The sequence below is a fragment of the Zalophus californianus genome, chromosome 12 (assembly GCF_009762305.2).
Source record: "Zalophus californianus isolate mZalCal1 chromosome 12, mZalCal1.pri.v2, whole genome shotgun sequence".
NCBI lineage: Eukaryota > Metazoa > Chordata > Mammalia > Carnivora > Otariidae > Zalophus > Zalophus californianus.
The window spans coordinates 60,801,179-60,822,539 of NC_045606.1; the positions used below are offsets into that span (position 1 = coordinate 60,801,179).

Here is a 21,361-nt window from a genome sequence, read left to right on the forward strand (position 1 = left end):
CTTCTACCTTACTATGCAGAGAAGCTTTACTCCCACTTTTCTCTTCTTCCACTATCCAGCCCTGCCCCAGGTGGTCCCACCCATGATGGAGTCCTTGCTGGCTTGCTTCTGGACAGCTAAGCCCCTCACTCTGGACACCCTCGCTGACCACATGGTGAATTAGGAGGACCCTGCGAAGTTGTTTTTCTTTTCCAGTGAGTTCATGTTCTTAGGACTAGTGGGGTCTTCCCACCAGGCCAGATTAAGAGGAAAGGAAGATGGTAAAATTTGCTCTCCCAGTATCCAGAGCAAGCCCAGGCGCTGGGGCAGGAGGAAGACTGAGGAGTTTTTCTCATCTAACGTGTGTATGAAGGTATTTTGAACTATTTAAATATTCCTGCTTTAAAAATGTTCTTAAATAGTATTTGACCTTTTGTGGCTGGCTTATGTCACTCAGCATGATGTCCTCAAGGTTCGTCCATATTGTAGCGTGTGTCAGAAGCTCCTTCCTTTTCAAGGCTGAGTAGTATTCCATTTATGCACACATCACACTCTGCTTATCCATTCACTTATCAGTGGACACTTAGGGTGTTTCTACCTCTTGGATACTGTGCATAATGATGCTCTGAAATATGGATGTTGCTTTTCTCTATTCCCTTGTTCTCGACTCTGCTCTGGCCAGAGCTACTGACAATACCCCAAGTAGTGTTATTAAGATGAAATTAATCAGTGCTCCGTTTTTAAATTGAATTACTTTACTTCTGAAATCCACTTTGAAAGGAAGGTCTGAGGACAACAGAGTTTATGCCTGCAAGTTTATGCCAAAGCAACAGATTTTGATAGAAAACAGAACAGAGCTTCTCGGTTCTGGCTGTACTGGGGAGATTCGAAGAAGTACCCATTCCTACACCTCTGAGAGTCTGAAATAATTGATCTGGGCCTGTTGGAATCTCCTGAGAGCTTTTAAGCAGCACCAATGCCCGGGCTGCACCCGAGACCCATTAAATTAGAGCTTCTGGGGGTGGGGCCCAGACACTGACATATTTTAAAGGTTCCCCAGGTAAGGTTCCTGCTCACTGCGACTGCCAACCACTGGCAGAGTCCACACCTCCACCCCCAGAGGGACTAAAGATGGGCCACCTGAACAAGGATGGAGTAGGGAGAGGGCTGGGGCATAAGGTCGTATAAAGGGTGGGGACCTTGGTGGGGTCCTGGTGGAGGGGAACCATCTCCTGAACCTTTCACATCTCTATTGATAGACCTTTCATTAAACTCTCCTCAGTTGCCTTGTTTGAGTGAGTCACCTTCTCCTGCCAGATCCTGACTTATGTAGTATCCTCGTCTAGATAGGGTTGCTGGGTTAAGTACCTGGCTGCAAAAATCAGAGATGGTCAGTTTGCCATGAGCAGATGCTATAAGGCTACATCTGAACAAGACCTTTTTGAGACTGGCTTATGTCACTTAGCATGATGTCCTTAAGGCTCATCCTCATAATAGCAAGTGACAAGATTTTCTTTAGTTTTCTTTTTTTTTTTTAAGATTTTATTTATTTATTTGAGAGGGAGAGAGAGCATGAGCAGGGGGGAGAGGGAGAAGCAGGCCCTCTGCTAAGCAGGGAATCTGATGTGGCGCTCCATCCCAGGACCCCAGGATCATGACCGGAGCTGAAGGCAGACGCTCAACCGACTGAGCCACCCAGGCGCCCCTGTATTCACATATTTTAAATGTGAAATTTAAATTCAATGAAATGAAAAAAAATCTTTGTGCATATCCATTAAGTTTTGACCGATACATAACCCCAAATCACCCCCAAATGTTCCAGTATTCCTTCTCAGCAAATCCTCACCCTCACCCTTCCTCCCAGAGGCAACCACCATTCTTCTGGTTTTCTGCCATAGATTAAATTTGCTTTTTCCAGAACTTCATTTAAACCCAATAATCTTTAAGTGTTTTCTTTCATTAGATGTGTGGCAGTCTGGAAAGCAAAAAAATGCAAAATGCTAAATGAGAAGACTCTGTTAATTGATTATCAATCAGAAATTCAATTGGAAAGGAAAGACACAGGGGCTCCTAATTCTAGATTTAATTTAAATCAATAGGAAATCTTACTAGGTCATCCAAGTTCAATTTAAACACAACTTTTTGGCAAAATCTTCTTTAAGAATGTTAGTTCCCTCTTCACGTATCAATTCAATGACTCACATAATTATCCAGAGACAGTAATTTTCAAACTGTGCTCCTTGGAGCCCCTAGGACTTCCAAATTTAAATCAAATCTTTGGAGTGGCCCAAGGGACTCTTCAGAAACCTAGGATGGGGTTTAAAGCTAAAAAAAAGTTTGAAAGCCATTCTCCTAAATCATTGAATTTTAATAATGCAAAAGAACTTAAAAATTATATCATCACATGCTTTTACTATTCAGATAAGGAAAATGAGAGCCAGGGGCATTAAGTACCCAAAGTCACCAAGCTTTTATAGGGCAGAGCCAAACTCAGAACCGGGGGCAGGGGGTGGGGGGCCCTTAATGTTGCCCAGTGCCCTCTGTCTTTAGTTGGGTCTGCAGGTCTAAAGGGGAAAAGGATCAAAGTCTGCCTGACCACCATCATCACTTTCTTATTTAAAGCTAAAATTTCTGATAATTCCCAACAGTAGTGCATGTGATGTTGGATCAACAGTAGAGAACCCTATGATCTGAGGGACCTTCCGAGGGGTTCCCAGCAATGATTTTGAACCTTTTCTTTGGGTATGTATCATTTGCAGAAGCTGATGAAAGCTCTTGATCTTCTCCCCAGGGAAAACAAACAAACAAACAAACAACCAACCACAGTTTCAGACAAATTCCATTTTGCCTAATATTTTGGGGGTTCTGTAGACTCCTTGAAGTCCACCCCTGAACCTGAGATTCCGTGCCTGTGTTCTACAATATATCTAATCCCACAGATGTCCTGCATGGGAATTTCATCTCACTTTTTGACAGAAGACCCAGAAAACCAACACTTTTTCATTTTTGACGTACATCTCTTTATTTTCAACTTATTTTGTCTAATGAACGGAGATGTAAAACAATGATCACAATCCTCTAAGTTATATTCAAAAAGGGACTCACCAGGACAAGTGAGTCAGGTCGTCAATATACATGAGTGTCTGGGCAGGAGGGCTTTCTGCTCTCATTAGTACTGCAAGATTGAGAGCCTCTCACCCCAGGCGGGGTGAAACGGATGAACCCAACACATGGCACTTTGTTTTGTTTCATTTTTAAAGTAATCTCGATACCTAACATGGGGCTCAAACTCACAAACCTGAGATCAAGAGTCACACGCTCCACCTCCTGAGCCAGCCGGGTGCCCCCAGGTGGCACTTTTTGATCCCTTACTCTGTGCCCTGCTCTTGATGTTAGATGCTAGTCCACCAACTCCTGACAATGACCTAGTAGATCTACTAAGTATTTAAGGTGTGTGAACATCAGAGGTAATTTCATTATAATAAAGTATCGAAGAAAACACTTTTTTATGATTATAGGAAAATATACATCATCTGAGTTTTTTCATCCCCCATCAGGATATAGGGAGAGCGAGGGGGTGACATTAGCAGTTATAACTCTTGTCCCTACCTGCTAATGCAAGACTGCGGACTTCTTGTAAAGTTCTCTCCAAATATTTCTCCTCCTCCCACGGAGTGTTTTCAGGGCTGGTCTTGCTGGACAGTGTCCTATACCACTAATTCCACCAGGTGGCAGCACTACATCAGCAGGTACTGCCTTTCGGCTTCACAGTGCCCTCCTCCCGGAGTGTGACAAACGTTCTTTTCTGCCCCTTGCATTACTACTGAAGAGTCCCCAAAGAGACCAAGTTTTTCTGGTTTGTTTTGTTCTTATTTTTAGACAGTACAGCTAGTTCAGCCCTTGTCTCTCCACAGGAATTGGGCATTAGGCCCCTGAAAGTCAGAGCTGAGCAGCAGCCATGGGGTTATATTCAGAAGTGCCTTGCCCCTCTGATGACAAAGGCTTGGCTGCTGGGTCCTTCTGGTCCCTGGGGGGTGCTTTGAGAGCTTGAGAAGAAGACAAGATGAGTCTTGGATTAGTTCTACCTCTGCCAATTCCTAGCCATGGGATTTTGAGATTAACCTCAAAACCTGTTTCCTCATCAGTAAAATGAGGATGATGATGATGGTACCCACTTCATAGAGCTAATGATGAAATGAGAGTCTAGCATATGGAATGCACTTAATCAATGCCAGTGTTTATTATAACCACATATATTTACAAAAAACATTAACAGTGATTATTTCTGCTGGCAGCATCAGAGACCATTTTAAATTTCTTCTTTGTTTCCCAAATTCTCTTCAATAAGCATGCATTGTTTTTATAATCAGGAAAAAAATGGCAATTAAAACATAATAGACTGTTGATCCCAGTTCCTGATGATTCCTCAGAAACATGCAAATACTTTCTCCACTGCTCAATGAGCTCCGGGCCTAGGTCTTATCTATTTTGGTACTGTTAGCATGAAGTACATTATTTGGCACCAGTCGATACTCATTTCCTGAACAAAAATCTCAATGGTAATTGCTTCAGGTTTTAATTTCTCTGTGTAACGAAACATCTTTTTCTTTTTCATGAATTCCTTTTTCTTACTTAGGTCCAATTTCTAATCCTTTTATCGATTTAATTGAATCCTCCCCAAATTTAGTCCTCTCCAAATTCTCCCCATCAGAATGTCCCTTAGACTGCTGAGTTGGGTTTAGGCAGGCTTTCAGCAAGCCTTTCATCTGAGCTCCACACAACTCATGCCAATAGGTGATATGGATGGGACTGAGTTGAGATCAAATCTTTTTAGTAGCTAAATGAAGAACCAAGGGCTACAGTAACCTGGATTATATAAAGATTATAAAAGGAAACAGACATTTCCAAAGAAATATCATATTTTAACTTGAAACCCATAGTGAAAAGAGTGGTTGGTTGATTTTTACCCATGTCAAAATATAGGGTTATTGATGATTAAGTTTGGCCATTGCTGGGATGCCTGGGTGGCTCAATCGGTTCAGCATCTGTCTTGGGCTCAGGTTATGATCCCAGGGTCCTGGGATTGAGCTCTGCATGGGGCTCCCTGCTCAGCCAGGAGTCTGCTTTTCCCTCTCCCTCTGCCCCTCCCCACCGATCATACTCACGTGCTCTCTCTCTCTCAAATAAATAAAATCTTAAAAAAAAAAAAGTTTGGCCATTGCTATCATTTGGTTCCTTTGATCTTAACTGAATAAATGAAATGGTCAGGTAATCTCTAGGAAGGACAGGCTCAAGCATGATACTGCACTGGTGTTTCTTCTATAAAAGCAAACACAAAAAAGATGACATTAGCCCTTGGCGGCTGATGTATTTTAGTTCTTTCCTCACATTATTGATAAACATAAGACTCTCTCTCCAGGAATTTGAACCTAAAGGGAAGTCCAAAGAGGATTCCAGCTGAGCCACCTGAGGCAGAGCCCCATCTATACAGAGTCTGATACTCAATTCCTCCTTTGATCTTGTGATCTACAATAGATTCCTCTTTGATTAAGATGTTCAAACATTCAGACTCCTAACTAGGTCTTAAAAGGTGCTAGGCCAAGCCTGGTCCAGGACCAGGAGGAGGCCAGGCTGGCAAGATATGGGGAGGGTGGTCCTGTTGTTGATGGCGGCACAGGAAATGTGGAGAAGGTGGAAGGAGAAAGAAAAGCTTGGGTGCTTGCACACATTGGTCAGGCTGGCTTCTGTCCCCTGTAACCCAAGATTTCAGTTCACATGATGCCAAAGCAGGGCTGCATTCTTCTCGGCCCCTGTTCCTGAGCCCCTGCTCCTGGCAGGAGCTGGGAGAAGCGCTTGCCCTCTCTGCCATACTGTGGCCTCTCACACGAGCATCTGGCCCCAAAGCAGAAGCGCTCTGTCTTCTGCTGCCTGCAGCAAGACGGCTACAAACCTGGTCCTCCTGAGGACACCTGCAGACACCCTGTCTTTCCACCCTCTCTCTCTGCCCCCAGGGACTGGGACATAAACTTCTTCTCTCGTGTCATTCAGGCAACAAATGAATAAATAAATGAAAATCAAATCATGCAAATCTCCTTGGCAGAGGCCAGCATTCTGGGTTGCCAAACTTGCCGAGACATGCCTGAGCTGAGAAGTGAAGGTTGATCAAGCTCATGTGTGAACCCTGGGTCATCAGGAAAAATTCCGGCTAGGGAGGAGCATTGCTCTGACCCATCCCACATGACGCTCCTGCAAAGAGCTGGTCCAGGGAATACTCCACTTGTTCAAAGATGATTCATCAAAAGGAAAATGCAGAGGATCTCTCCATGCACAGCAATGGGATAGGAAAAGCGAGGGGCAGATGTGAAATGCTTACCAGGAAAATGCTGCCATAGAGCAGACAAAAGCTGTAACTAAACAATTGTCAGGCATTTAAAAGACTTGATGAAGGGACTGCCTCTACGAAAAAAGAGTACAGTGAAAAGATGGGAAGACCCCAGGAGGTGAACCTGAGCTCAGGGAAAAAGTGGAAAAAGGAAATAAAAGAAAAACAAAACAGCCCAAGGGAGAAAAAACACTGCTGAAAATATTAGGGACACAGAAGACAGGAATGACAAAAATTCAACAAAATAAAATGGAAATAAAAGAGTTTAAAAGAATGAGATAGGCAAAGAAGCCCAATGACTATTAATATATCAAGCACATGTGATGTGCCAGGCACTGTTCTAGGCACTAAGGAATACAGCAGCTCCATAACCGACATGGGCCCTTATGGCCCTTGAAACAAAACCGTGTTTTGTTTTCAGCTTTCCATATCGCCTGCGGTTGATAATGCAAAGGCCACCCAAGAGATAGCCCATTGTCAAGGTATGTCACGGTCTTGTCATGCTCCTGTCATCTGCAGGCATGTGGCGTTATCTGGCATTGGAACAGTGTCCTTCAAACTTAACATCCAGACATCTAACTTTACTCCTGTCACCTCCTCCTCAGCTGGGTTACTGTTACAGGCTGAACTGTGTTCCCCCCAAATTCACAGGTTGAAGCCCTAGCCCCCAATGTGACTGTATTAGGAGATAGGGCCATTAGGGGTGTAATTAAGGTTCAATGAGATCATATGTGGGGCCCTGATCCAGTAGAACTGGTGTCCTTACAAAAAGAAGAAGAGACACCAGGGCATGGCTAATACCAAAGGCCATGTGAGCACATGGTGAGAGGGTGGTCCCCTACAAGCCAGGGAGAGGGCTCTTACCAGAACATGAATCCGCCAGCACCTTGATGGTGGGCTTCTAGCCTCTGGAAGGGTGAGAAAGTAAGTGTCTATTGTCTAAGGCACCCAGGCTGTGGCATTTTGTTATGGCAGCTCAAGCCGACTAACGGTCCCTCAATGTGCCATGCCTAGCATGGGATCATTTCTCCCTGGTGCTTTCCGAGGAATGATCAGGACAAAAGGGGTGGTGAGCCATATAAGCCTATTTTGAAAATTTGGGATTCTACCCTGACCATTCCTGGTCACAGTGCTCTTTTTTTCCCCTAATAGCAAGAAAGAGACCCCAAAATGGAATGAGAGGACACAAACTTAATGCTGTTTCAGCTACCTGGATTTTCTTGTTGGCCTGAGATGGTCCTAGATCTCAAAGATAATGGCCACTTGGTTGAGAACCCTGCTCCCCGAATCCTCCTGCAGTGACCCATACAGCTCTGTAGTAGGTTTCTTTAAATTCTGTAAAAATGCCCTTGTCACTCTTGCACTTGTCCCTTCTGGACAGAAGGTCTGGGCACGTGGTGGGGATGGCTGAACGAAAGATGAAGGTACAGGCGCTAGAATGGCTTGTGCCAATTCTGTGGGGTAGAGGGAGAGCAATCCCCCAGCACCTGGGGAGGACACACCTTGGATCCTGGAGGTGCTGAGCTGTGAGGGCAGGGGTGCAATGACCCCATACCTTGTCCATGAAACTGGGCGAGGTCACATGGTCTGCCTGGGCCAGGCAGCCCCTACTGCTCCCGCCTGCCCTCCTGTGGGGTTGGTCATCCTTGCCTGCACGGTACGGAAATAGGAAAATTCACAAGGTCACGGATGTTTCTCAAGTATTCCTCTGGGCCTGATGCTCCGACAGCACCGGCGAACATGCTTCTGAACATCCCCTCGTATTGTTCAAACACCTGACTGGGACAACCTTGTTTCTCCCTGATGGATACAAATTCACTTGCTTATCTTCAGGCTCAAGGGGTCTTGGGTGAGGCCATGTATGGCAATCAGAGACCTGTTCATGTTCCTTAACCAAACTGATGCAACGGTGGTCCAAATCAAACTCAACAACAAGCCCAACTGGAGTGACCTGCACCCCTTTAAACTGTACCTTTGTGTGTGAGGGAGAAGGGCCACAGAATGTCTCTCCAGGGGATCTGAGTCTCAGCGTGGCAGGGGGGAAGGCCCTTCCCAGTCGGTTTCTTCCTTGGGTCTTCTACTTCAGTGCTAGATTAGTGTCAGCTACTCTATCCACCACACCTGCAGACTTTTAAAAATTGTGGTAAAATCTACATAAATAAAATTAATCATTGTAACCACTTTTAAGTATACAATTCAGTGGCATTAAGTACACTCACAATGTTGGGTAACCATCACCACTCTCTACTTCCAGAACTTCTCCATCATGCCAAACTGAAACTCCATCTCCATTCCCTGTTGCCAGGCCCTGGTAACCTCTATTCTACATCCTGTCTCCATGAACTTGCCTTTTCCAGGGATCTCATGGAAGTGGAATCATGCAGTGTTTGTCCTTTTGTATCTTTCTGATTTCACTTAGCATACTATTTTCAAGGTTCATCTGTGCTATGGTGTATGTCAGAATTTCCTTCCTTCAATGGTGGAATAATATTCTACAACACATATACACCACATTTTGTTTTCATCTGTTCCTGTATTTTTTAGAGCTCTCTTTATCCCTTGGTGGTTAAGCCTCTGTTATCAGTTAATAATCATTTATATTCAACTCTCCCTGTTAATATCATGTAGTTTCCGTCTCCTGACCAGAGCCCTGACTGACACACTTGCCTTTGGAAACTGCCTTTCACTCACTCCATGTGACCTTGATGGGGCCAGTCATGGAGCCTGATTTCCCTCATCATGAACCATACTGCCCCATCACTATGATAGCAGTGACAGGTCCTAGGGCAGGCATATGACCCAACCAATGCCAATCAGAATCATTCCCCAGGATCAACAGATGGATATGGGGGAAATGGATTTCCATAATGTTTGCCACACTGTTGCTGTCATGTTTCCAGACATGTGTAGAGGACTCATCTTGTGGTAGAAGAAACTGAGACCAATACACAAGGAAAAATAGAGATGGAGAGGTTTCTAATATGTCCAGAGGCAGCGTAGCCTGAGAAAAAGGTCAGAATTTAAGGAGGTGAGGGAGGAAATAAGAAGAGTGAGAATGGGCAGCCAGAACTGCAGAAGAAGGTGGAGGAGAAGGTGGTATCATGCTATCGTGATCATTGTGATATCGAGAGAGGATTTTTTTAAAAGGGAAGGGGTGGGGCGCCTGGGTGGCTCAGAAGGTTAAGCACTGGACTCTTGGTTTCGGCTCAGGTCATGATCTCGCAGTTGTGGGATCGAGCCCCACGTTGGGCTCTGCACTCAGTGTGGAGTCTGCTTCAGATTCTCTCTCCCTCTCCTTCCCACTTGTGCTCTCTCTCACTCAAATAAATAAATAAAATCTTAAAAAAAAATAAAAGAAGGGAAGGGGTTAAAAAAAGGGGGGGGGGTTGGAACCTGGCGCCTGGATTGGGCACTAGGCTGTGGCTGACAGGAGCGAGGGCAGTGGCTGCAGGGTGCTCTGCATTAGCACCCGTGCGTCTCTCCCGGTCTGTCCCCAGCACCCTCGAGAGCCCTGGGCTCTGGCTGTGCCTGTTGTTCTTCAAAGGTGCCACAACCCTCAAGCTTCCCCAGCTCCTGCTCTTGAACAGCTGTGACCGACTCTGCCAAATTCGAGTCAAGCACAGCTCTTCGGAGAAGCCCCGCTGGTCAGTTACTGGATCTCATGGAGGAGCCGCCACTCTGGCAGCACTGGGTCTGTCCCTTCTGTGGATTACTTAGTATGCTGTTGGCTGTGCATGTCTGTCTCCTCTGGCAGCCTGTGGACGCCCATAAAGCAGGGGGCTTCGGTTTATGCATCTCTGCATTCCAACCACCCAGCACAGGGCCGGGCCTCGAACGGAGCTTAGTGCACGCTAATGGATCAGCGCCTGCAGGGGCACTCGCCAATTCTCCTGTTACAGGAGAGATCTGGTTGCCATGGTGCTGAGAGAGATTCTCCATCTGCTGTTTTCAGGAGGAACAAATCACAGTGAGCTGAATGCATTTTAGCATCTGGCCAGCATGCCAGGCCGACCCTGAGATGGCAGACACCTTTCCAGCTAACCAGACCTTTTCACCCTTTTCTTCCAGGCAGGTGAACGGTTGAGTAACATCAAAGAATTTCCTTTCGTCTGTCCCTGGAAGATTTAAAGGACTTCTCTTTTGCCAGTATCCCCCTCTGCTCTCATGCCAGTTTCCTCCCCTCCCCTCCTGCCTTGTCAATGAGATGTCAGAAGTTGTTGCATGTGGCTTCTGTGAGTGCCCCTGAGGAGGGAGGCAGCTGTGAGGGTCCATGTGCTGGTCCTGCTTCCTTATCCTTTCTGCCTAAGACGTGGGCCTAATGCTTGGTGATGTGGGAAACAAAGGCAGAAGAAAAAGTATTAAATTTCCTTACTACCTACATAGAGCCCACTGACAAGTCCTTGAAACAGGCAGAGTGACCTTCCTCTAGGGCCTCAGCTGCCTCAATGTTAATACTTTGCTAAGGGCAAAGCAATCTTAGCCCGACCCCCCAGGATCCTGTAAGTCTACTTTAACATATAAAAATTCCTTTAGAAATTTCCTTTATCTCTAAACCCCCCAAAATACATGTTGGCAATAACCCCCCAAGCATACGATCCACCGATATACATCTGAAGGCTCTCATGACTCAGTAAAAGACAGTAATAAATGACCTTTTCCCAACAACAGCTAGCCCCTCAAGGTCCTGGAAACCTTGCTTCCAAAATTCCTTAGAGACTTACGCTATCCCCACCCTCCTCCCAACTTGAAAGTATATAATGGGCCGCTCCTCACGACCCCAGTGCCGCTCTTTCTGCCCACGGGTCCTGTCCCCATGCTTTATAAAACCACCTTTTTGCACCAAAGAGTCTCAAGAATTTTTTTTGGCCATCGGCTTCGAACCCTAATGTCTTTCCTACATCACTTAGAACTTCATCAACCATCAGAGAAGTCAGCCCCAACATCCTCAAGTCTTGAGCCTGCCCTGGATTTCTCATCTTTGAGCTTCTTTGTAGATGGCTGAAAAATAGAGCACTGCGTTCTTCTGTGTCTGTATTTCATGTCTCTGTGACTTACAGTCAAATGCAAGTTCTTTTTTTAAAGATTTTATTTATTTGCTAGAGAGAGAGAGCATAAGCGAGAGAGAGTGAGCAAGAGCACAAGCAGGGGGAGCTGCAGGCAGAGGAAGAAGCAGGCTCCCTGCTGAGCAAGGAGCCCGATGCAGGACTCGATCCCAGAACCCTGGGATCATGACCTGAGCTGAAGGCAGCCGCTTAACCGACTGAGCCACCCAGGCGTCCCTCAAATGCAAGTTCTAACTAATACCCCGGCCTCTGCTTCTTGGCCATTCAGAGCTGTTTCATTCTTGAGCGTGGCCTCCAGGCTCCTGCTGACTCTGTGAGTCCTCCTGCTGTCTCCCTAATACATGTCCTGTCACTGGGGCTGGCCTGAATGGGATCTTGTTTGTATCCAAGAACCGTTCCTGGTAGAAGGCATATGCTAGGTGGGAGGGTGTAATGGGAAATAGAGATGAAAGAAAATGTTCCAGGTATGAATATGTGCAGAGGCGAAAGGCAAATGACCACCCCTCTTGTAAGTTAGTAAGGCTGGATCATACATTACATGGGGAGTGAAGCTGGGAGGCAGGCCATGGTGACACTGGGCTTTATCCTGAAAACATGGGGGTGGGGAGGTAGATTTTGCGAGCGCGAGCGCGTGTGCGTGCATGTGTGCGTGTGTGCGCGTGTGTGTGTGTGTTGGTCACATGGTCGCATTTCCAAATCAGGAATCTTCCTGTAAGTGTAGTGAGGAGAAAAGATTGCTGGGAGCCAGTCTGAAGACAGGGAACCTTGTCGCAGGGACCCAGATAAGACATGATGGAGCAGTGGGGGAAGGAGAAACAGATTTTAGGCAGACCTGGAGATAAATAAAATCGGCAAGAACTGTTTTTGATAGGTAAAGGAGAGAAAGAGGTCAAGTTCAGAAGCAAGAATTCTCGCTTGAGCACTTGGATGGATACCACTCCTTCCTCAGGCAGTTTATGGTCTTTGCACCACCTCTGTACCCATGGAAGTGTTCCTGGTGGCCAAGGAACCTGTCATCTCTTACCGCTTTCCTGAAATCGTAATAGTCACAGTCTTTCAGGTGGCCTTAGGCTACATCATCAAAGGTATTGAGTTCAGAACCAGGGAGGTGAGGCTCTTGGCCCCTTGACTCTGGTTAGAACGTACACCAGGTGTATCATGTCTAATCTTGGTCCCTAACTACAAGGGGGAGTTTAACAACTGGAACTGTCTAGGTTAGGTGGCCATCAGTAAACTTCACCAATGAGGCAGTTCTGAGGGATCAGGGACCAGAGAATGTTTAAGGGTATAAGGCTCCTGTGTGCAAATGTTTAAAGGCAGAGGGTACAGAGGGTTTTTTTGTGGCTCTAGAGTACATGGCAAGGACTGGTAGGCTGAAGCTGTAGGGAGGTATATTTTTGTCCAACATAAAGAACCTTCTCTGGGTCTGAGCCGCCCTGTGTGGACAGGAATCCCAGAGAGGAAACAAATAGCCCATGTGAGGGGCGTCTGGGAGGAGGCTGAGGGGTTCTTCCAATCCCCCCCCCAGGGAGCATGGAGCAGGGACTACAGCTAAGATGCCCGCAAAGAGCCAGGTGAGGCATTAGTTGGAGCAGTCCACTCAAGGTGCCCAAATTCTGCATTAAAACCAAGAGCAGCAAGAAATGCTGTGCAGTGTGACAAATCCTGCCGCAGAGGTGGGACTGAGTCGGTGCACCACTTCTGCCCGGGAAGGCAAGGGGCGGAGGGTGCGAGTCTGTGGGGCTGCGGTAACAAAGCACCCCAAGCTGGGGACTTAAACAACAGAAGCGTATTGTCTCACGGTTCTGGAGGCTGGAAGTGTTGGCAGGGCTGTGCTCCTCCTGAGGCTTCCGGGGGAGATTCTCCCAGCTTCTGGCAGCCTGGTTCCAACCTCTGCTGCCATCTTCAAGCGGCCATCTTCCCTCTGTGTCTGTGTCTGTGTCCAAGTTCCCTCATTTTATACGGACACCAGTCATACTGGATGAAGGGTCCACCCTACTCCCATATGAACTCAACTCATTATATCTGCACTGACCACCTTGTTCCAAATAAGGTCACAATCTGAGGTGGCCTGGTCTTTCGGAGGGGCACAGTTCAAACCCGAAGGCTGAGGTCCCATTCTGCTGAAGGCTTGTCAGTCTAGGAGTAGCACCTGGCTTTGGTAAGCCTTTGGTTTGTTTTTGCCTCTCTTGTGTTTCTAGCTTACATAAGCTTCCTCCTTCCCATCAAACTGGCAAAGCCAGAGCCCCACTAATATTTAGTGACTGATGCACCCTCTCTCTGCTGGAGAGGCACGGCGGGCCTGAATGACTTCTCACAGGGCTGTGGCTCCCCATCTCGGGGTGGGGTCTCTTGTGCTTGGAACACTGGCTCCTTTCTGCTCTGAAAGCCGCTGAAGGCTGGGCCTGCAGCTGCCTGACACAGGCGGATCGCTGCCTAGGTGCTAGTTGTGGGGAACTGCTCCCCTCTGCTGGACAGAGGGAAACCTGCTCTCCTTCCATTTCTTAGGGATTTGTTTCCCCCAAGTCACAAGTTCATAAACCCATAGTAAGAGCGCGAAGGGGCCAGAGGTCAGTGGGTCCAGTCCCCTTCGTTGTTCAGAGAGGGAGGCTGAGGCCAGAGAGGCAGAAAGGGAAAAGGCCCTGTTGAAGGCCACAGACAGAGTTAGGGAGATAGGATCAGACATGAGCCTCCTCCCTCCCACACCAAGGTCTGGGAAGCATCCCTTAGGATCCTAGAGGCACAGGCTGGAAGAAAACCAGAGTGGGGCTCCTGGGAATCCCACACATACCTTAGCTTGGAGGACAAATGGCAGGAGAAGGCAAAAGAGAAGGGGTGGGTACCTCACTCCAAGTAGGGGCATGAGAAAGCTGGAGAGCTACTGGCCCAGAGAAGTGTACCAGGACCACCAGTCAGTCCACTCACTCGGGATAATTCCCCATCAACTGAGTGAGTGATCCCAGCACAGCCCAACTCCACACTCCTAAAAAGTCATGTATCAACAGAACTTCTATAAATCAAATGCTCTCTTCACTCTCTCCTTCCTTCTCCTGTGTCCCAGATATCTTTACCATCCTTCTCATAGCCGGCCCATGGTAGTATGGTAGCTTGGGCAAGCTCACTGCTCTAACAAATAGACCAGAATGTATTACAGCTACATGGTAGTATGGTAGCTCGGGCAAGCTCACTGCTCTAACAAATAGACCAGAATGTACTACAGCTACATGGTAGTATGGTAGCTCGGGCAAGCTCACTGCTCTAACAAATAGACCAGAATGTACTACAGCTACATGGTAGTATGGTAGCTCGGGCAAGCTCACTGCTCTAACAAATAGACCAGAATGTATTACAGCTACATGGTAGTATGGTAGCTCGGGCAAGCTCACTGCTCTAACAAATAGACCAGAATGTATTACAGCTACATGGTAGTATGGTAGCTCGGGCAAGCTCACTGCTCTAACAAATAGACCAGAATGTACTACAGCTACATGGTAGTATGGTAGCTTGGGCAAGCTCACTGCTCTAACAAATAGACCAGAATGTACTACAGCTACATGGTAGTATGGTAGCTCGGGCAAGCTCACAGCTCTAACAAATAGACCAGAATGTATTACACCTACATGGTAGTATGGTAGCTCGGGCAAGCTCACAGCTCTAACAAATAGACCAGAATGTATTACAGCTACATGGTAGTATGGTAGCTCGGGCAAGCTCACTGCTCTAACAAATAGACCAGAATGTATTACAGCTCAAATGCAATAGAAATTTACTTTTCACTCATGTCAACAGTTCAAATAGCTTATCAGAAGGTGTGGGGGTGGGGGGACAACGGGCTCTGTTCACATAGTCACTCAGGGCCCAGGGTCTGCCATCTTTAACATGTGGACATCAACATCCAGCCAACAGAAAGGGGAGGGCACAGAGGACAGCACACGGGAGTTCTTCTAGGCTGGGCTGGGAAGTAGTGTGTGGCAAATTCAATCATGTTCCATTGGCTGGAATTCAAAGGATCCAGGAGGGACCATACAAAACTAAATCTAAACCTGGCTTAAATGTTGATCTGATAGGAGGTGTGGCACCTCAAGAATGCGGCTCACAGAGCTCCTACTACAGGGAGTGTCACTGACCGAGGACCCCAACTCCTGCCCTTTGAAATCTATGACGGTGCTGGTGCTGAGGCACATCTCCCGCAGGCTGCTCCCTACCCATGACTGAGTGCAGCCCACACACTATGGCAGAGGGTTCCTATGAGTATCGGGGACTCTTGTGTTGTCAGCCTGGTTCCAGAACTCCCCCCATGGCTTTGTTGAACCTTTCTGAGACGACATGGCAGGCTAGGATGCTTCACCCAGCTGTTGCTCCCTTACGTTCACTCGGGGTCAGATGGGCATCATGGTCTGGTGGTTCTCCTGACCTCCCTGATTCCTACTTCCTTTCATTTTCCCTAATAAAATCCTGGCACACTTAATCCTGACTGGTGTCTGCATCTTGGAGGAGCCAGTCTAACACAGGAATCAACTCTCTGGTATTTACTACTCCAACTCCATTGGGGTCACTTAGCGCAGATGGTGAAGACAGACAAGACTTGTTGAACAAAAGATGCTCTGGGTACACCCAGAACTTGCGAATATCATATAGAGGTACCAGGGGTTAGGATACAACATGCTTTCTTAGGGGACACAATTTGACCCAGAATTGTCTCCACACTCAGTTGGGTGACTCCTTTCCACATTTTCCCAGCAGGATTGTTCTTCAGTTCTTCACAAGGGCTTTTCCAGACCTTCTCCACCCTCCCCAACATCACGGCCAAGCAATGATTCCCTGCAGGCAACAAATGACTTTGCTTCCTCCTTCACAGAAAACCAAACCCTGACAGAAGGAAGTCCTCCTGTACACAGCATCTGTCTCTACCTTATCCATCTTCTTCTCCTGCCCTCCCTCACCATATTCTTCCTCAGCCCTAATCCATACCATGCTTTACGAATCCCTTTCCTCTGATGCAGGGATGCTGCTTCTCCCCACTTTTCTCTGTACCAGGAAATGACACCACAATCTACGCATTTGCTCGGGCCCCCAATGTCCACAAGTCCATCTTTGTGATTTTCTTTTCCTGACTCTCCTTCTTCCTCTAACACGACTAATCCATCAGTATGTCTGATTTGCTTTACCTTCCAAGTATTTCCTGAAACCAGCCCGTCTTAGCATGTCCACTGTTACTCCTCTGATCAGGAAATCTAACTGGTAGTTAGAAAAACCTCTTAACTACTTTCCCTGTCCCCATTCTTGTCTCATTCCAGCCCAATCTCTACACACAGCCAGAATGATCATCTTAAAACAGACATCAGACCATTTACTCCCCTGGTTAAAATGCTTCAGCAACTCCCCATTGCAGATGAAAATAATCAACTTTTTTTTTTTTTATCATGGCCTACAAGAGCTATATGATCTGGACTTTGTAGACTTCTCTGATCTTATTTCATATCTTTCTCCTTTTCAGTCACAACATTCCAGACACATAGGTTTTCTTACTATTCTTTACACAAGCCAAATAGGTTCCTACCTTAGGGCCTTTACACATACCATTACTTCAGATCTTCTCATGGCTGATTCCTTGTTATCTCTATATCCTAGATCAAATGTTCCCTCCTTAGAGAGGCCTGACCACTAGCCTCATCTCATGTCATGCTTTGCCAAATTTCCCTGCTTTATTATTATTGTTATTATTATTATTATTATTATTAGAGAGGGAAGGAGAAAGAGGGGCAGAGAAAGAGACAGAATCTCAAGCAGGGTCCACACCCAGCATGGAGCCTGATGTGGGTCTTGATCTCACAACCCTGAGATCATGACGTGAGCTGAAATTAAGGGTTGGACACTTAACTGACTAAGCCACCCAGGCATCCCTCCCTGCTTTATTATTTTTAGAGTACTTATTGCTATCTGAAACTGTTTATTAACCAGCTTATTTTTTTTTTTAAGATTTTATTTATTTTATTTTAGAGAGAGAGAAAGGGAGTGAATGAATGGGGGCAGGGGCAGATGGAGAGGGAAAGGCAGAGAATCTCAAGAAGACTCCAGGCCCAACAAAGAGCCCGACCTCACAACCCTGAGATCATGACCTGAGCCAAAACCAACAGTTGGATGCTTAACTGACTGAGCCACCCAGGTGCCCCAACCAGCTTATTTTTATATTGTCCGCTTGGTCCCAAAGAATCTAAGCTCCTTGTGAATAGGAAGTTTGTCAGTTTTGTTCATTGCTGTTCCTCCAGTGTCTAGAACAATGCTTGGCACACAGTAGGTGCTTGGTAAGTGTTTACTGAATAACTATGTGACAGGTGACAGGGCTCTTAAGCATTACAAAAGTTTCAGGGCGGACACTATTTCACCACTGTGACATTCCCTGTCCAAATCCTGGGAGGTACCTTGAAGGCCAACATATGGTCACTTTTGTGCCAAGCTGGAGCAAAGGAATTCTTTCCCAAAGGCAAAGAGTCCCAGCGCTTGGATCCAGCCCCTCCCAGGGGTGCCACAGTAACCACCTCTCACTGAGACTCTGACACTGTGACCATTGCATTTGGGAACACTTGCTGGTCTCCATTTCTTCTGGATCCACAGACCTCTGCTCCTCGTCTCAGAGAAAATCTTGCTACTCTAGCCGCTTCTGCTTCTCACCGTACAAGTCCCTAAGCGGGTATCTTCCCCTGACTCCTAATTTAACAGTTTTAGAAGATTAAATCTTCCCTTACCTATGCCCTAGGGATCAAGGAGGGAAGGGAAGAGAAGCCGTTCTCTTTCCTCCCAATGCTTCCATGCCAGTGAAATCAAAACATAAATTAATCTTACAATAAATTACCCTGCCTTAGCCACTGACATTATCACTAAGGTTTCAAGGGACCTTACTTCCTTGTTGTTGGAGAACAGAGGCTGAAACAAATTTTTGCTAAGGGAGGCTAGAAGTTGAGGCAAAACTTTGTTAATGGTTCAGGGGCCAGAAAGGAGAGTCAGTGCCAGAGAATTATGGAAGCCAGACCACGTGGATCACAGGCCAGGTTCACTCACCCTATATTTAGAATCTTCTCAGGGCACCTCTCTGCTTTAGCCTCTGCTGTAGCTGCCTGCACCTAAGGGAAAAAGACCCAGAAAATCAAGCCATGGAATTTTCTGCTTCTTAGATAAAGGGGTAAATGTTTTTTAATAAGACAGGTGCCTAGGGTAAATGTTATGAATAAGACAGGTGCCTAGCTTTTCTTTTTTTTTTTTCTTTTTTTTTAATTGTTATGTTAATCACCATATATTACATCATTAGTTTTTGGTGCAGTGTTCCATGATTCATTGTTTGTTCATAACACCCAGTGCTCCATGCAGAACGTGCCCTCCTCAATACCCATCACCAGGCTAACCCATCCCCCTACCCCCCTCCCCTCTAGAACCCTCAGTTTGTTTTTCAGAGTCCATCATCTCTCATGGTTCGTCTCCCCCTCTGACATACTCCCCTTTTCTTCCTCTCCTGTTATCTTCTTCTTTTTCTTTTTTCTTAAAATATGTTGCGTTATTTGTTTCAGAAGTACAGAACTGTGATTCAACAGTCTTGCACAATTCACAGCGCTCACCGTAGCACATACCCTCCCCAATGTCTATCACCCAGCCACCCCATCCCTCCCACCCCCAACCACTCCAGTAACACTCAGTTTCTTTCCTGAGATTAAGAATTCCTCATATCAGTGAGGTCATGTGATACATGTCTTTCTCTGATTGACTTATTTCACTCAGCATAACACCCTCCAGTTCCATCCACGTCGTTGCAAATGGCAAGATCTCATTCCTTTTGATAGCTGCATAATATTCCATTGTGTATATATACCACCTCTTCTTTATCCATTCATCTGTCGATGGGCATCTTGGCTCTTTCCACAGTTTGGCTATGGTAGACATTGCCGCTATAAACATTGGGGTACACGTACCCCTTCGGGTCCCTACATTTGTGTCTTTGTGGTAAATACCCAGTAGTGCAATTGCTGGATCGAACGGTAGCTCTAATTTCAACTGTTTGAGGAACCTCCATACTGTTTTCCAGAGGGGTTGCACCAGCTTGCATTCCCACCAACAGTGTAGGAGGGTTCCCCTTTCTCCACATCCCCGCCAACATCTGTCGTTCCCTGACTTGTTAATTTTAGCCATTCTGACGGGTGTGAGGTGGTATCTCATTGAGGTTTTGATTTGGATTTCCCTGATGCCGAGCGATGTTGAGCACTTTTTCATGTGCCTGTTGGCCATTTGGATGTCTTCTTTGGAGAAATGTCTGTTCATGTCTTCTGCCCATTTCTTGATTGGATTATTTGTTCTTTGGGTGTTGAGTTTGATAAGTTCTTTATAGATTTTGGATACTAGCCCTTTATCTGATATGTCATTTGCAAATATTTTCTCCCATTCTGTTGGTCGTCTTTTGGTTTTGTGGACTGTTTCTTTTGCTGTGCAAAAGCTTTTTATCTTGATGAAATCCCAATAGTTCATTTTTGCCCTGGCTTCCCGTGCCTTTGGCGATGTTTCTAGGAAGAAGTTGCTGCGGCTAAGGTCGAAAAGGTTGCTACCTGTGTTCTCCTTTAGGATTTTGATGGACTCCTGTCTCATGTTTAGGTCTTTCAACCATTTGGAGTCTATTTTTGTGTGTGGTGTAAGGAAATGGTCCAGTTTCATTCTTCTGCATGTGGCTGTCCAATTTTCCCAACACCATTTGTGGAAGAGACTGTCTTTTTGCCATTGGACATTCTTTCCTGCTTTGTCAAAGATAAGTTGACCATAGAGTTGAGGGTCCATTTCTGGGCTCTCGATTCTGTTCCATTGATCTATGTGTCTGTTTTTGTGCCAGTACCATACTGTCTTGATGATGACAGCTTTGTAATAGAGCTGGAAGTCCAGAATTGTGATGCCGCCAGCTTTGCTTTTCTTTTTCAGTATTCCTCTGGCTATTCTGGGTCTCTTCTGGTTCCATACAAATTTTAGGATTATTTGTTCCATTTCTTTGAAAAAAGTGGATGGTATTTTGATGGGGATTGCATTGAATGTATAGATTGCTCTAGGTAGCATTGACATCTTCACAATGTTGATTCTCCCAATCCATGAGCATGGAACGTTTTTCCATTTCTTTGTGTCTTCTTCAATTTCTTTCATGAGTATTTTATAGTTTTCTGAGTACAGATCCTTTGCCTCTTTGGTTAGATTTATTCCTAGGTATCTAATGGTTTTGGGTGCAATTGTAAATGGGATCGACTCCTTGATTTGTCTCTCTTCTGTCTTGTTGTTGGTGTATAGGAATGCCACTGATTTCTGTGCATTGATTTTATATCCTGCTACTTTACTGAATTCCTGTATGAGTTCTAGCAGTTTTGGGGTGGAGTCTTTTGGGTTTTCCACATACAGTATCATATCATCTGCAAAGAGTGAGAGTTTGACTTCCTCTTTGCCGATTTGGATGCCTTTGATTTCTTTTTGTTGTCTGATTGCTGTGGCTAGGACTTCTAATACTATGTTGAATAGCAGTGGTGAGAGTGGACATCCCTGCCGCGTTCCTGACCTTAGGGGAAAAGCTCTCAGCCTTTCCCCATTGAGAATGATATTCGCTGTAGGTTTTTCATAGATGGCTTTTATGATATTGAGGTATGTACCCTCTATCCCTATACTCTGAAGAGTTTTGATCAAGAAAGGATGTTGTACTTTGTCAAATGCTTTTTCTGCATCTATTGAGAGGATCATATGATTCTTGCTCTTTCTTTTGTTAATGTATTGTATCACATTGATTGATTTGCGGATGTTGAACCAGCCTTGCAGCCCAGGAATAAATCCCACTTGGTCCTGGTGAATAATCCTTTTAATGTACTGTTGGATCCTATTGGCTAGTATTTTCGTGAGAATTTTTGCATCCATGTTCATCAAGGATATT

At 45.9% G+C, this 21,361-nt stretch overlaps 1 long non-coding RNA gene across 2 annotated transcripts in view; it reads right to left on the minus strand.

Moving 5' to 3' along the window:
• Positions 1–21,361, minus strand: part of LOC113911213 — a 47,497-nt gene that overhangs the window by 13,202 nt on the left and 12,934 nt on the right. For both annotated transcript variants that reach the window (XR_003516400.1, XR_003516401.1), the window contains exon 2: positions 18,484–18,545. This is a non-coding gene — a long non-coding RNA (uncharacterized LOC113911213). The remainder of the gene's footprint in view (positions 1–18,483; positions 18,546–21,361) is intronic.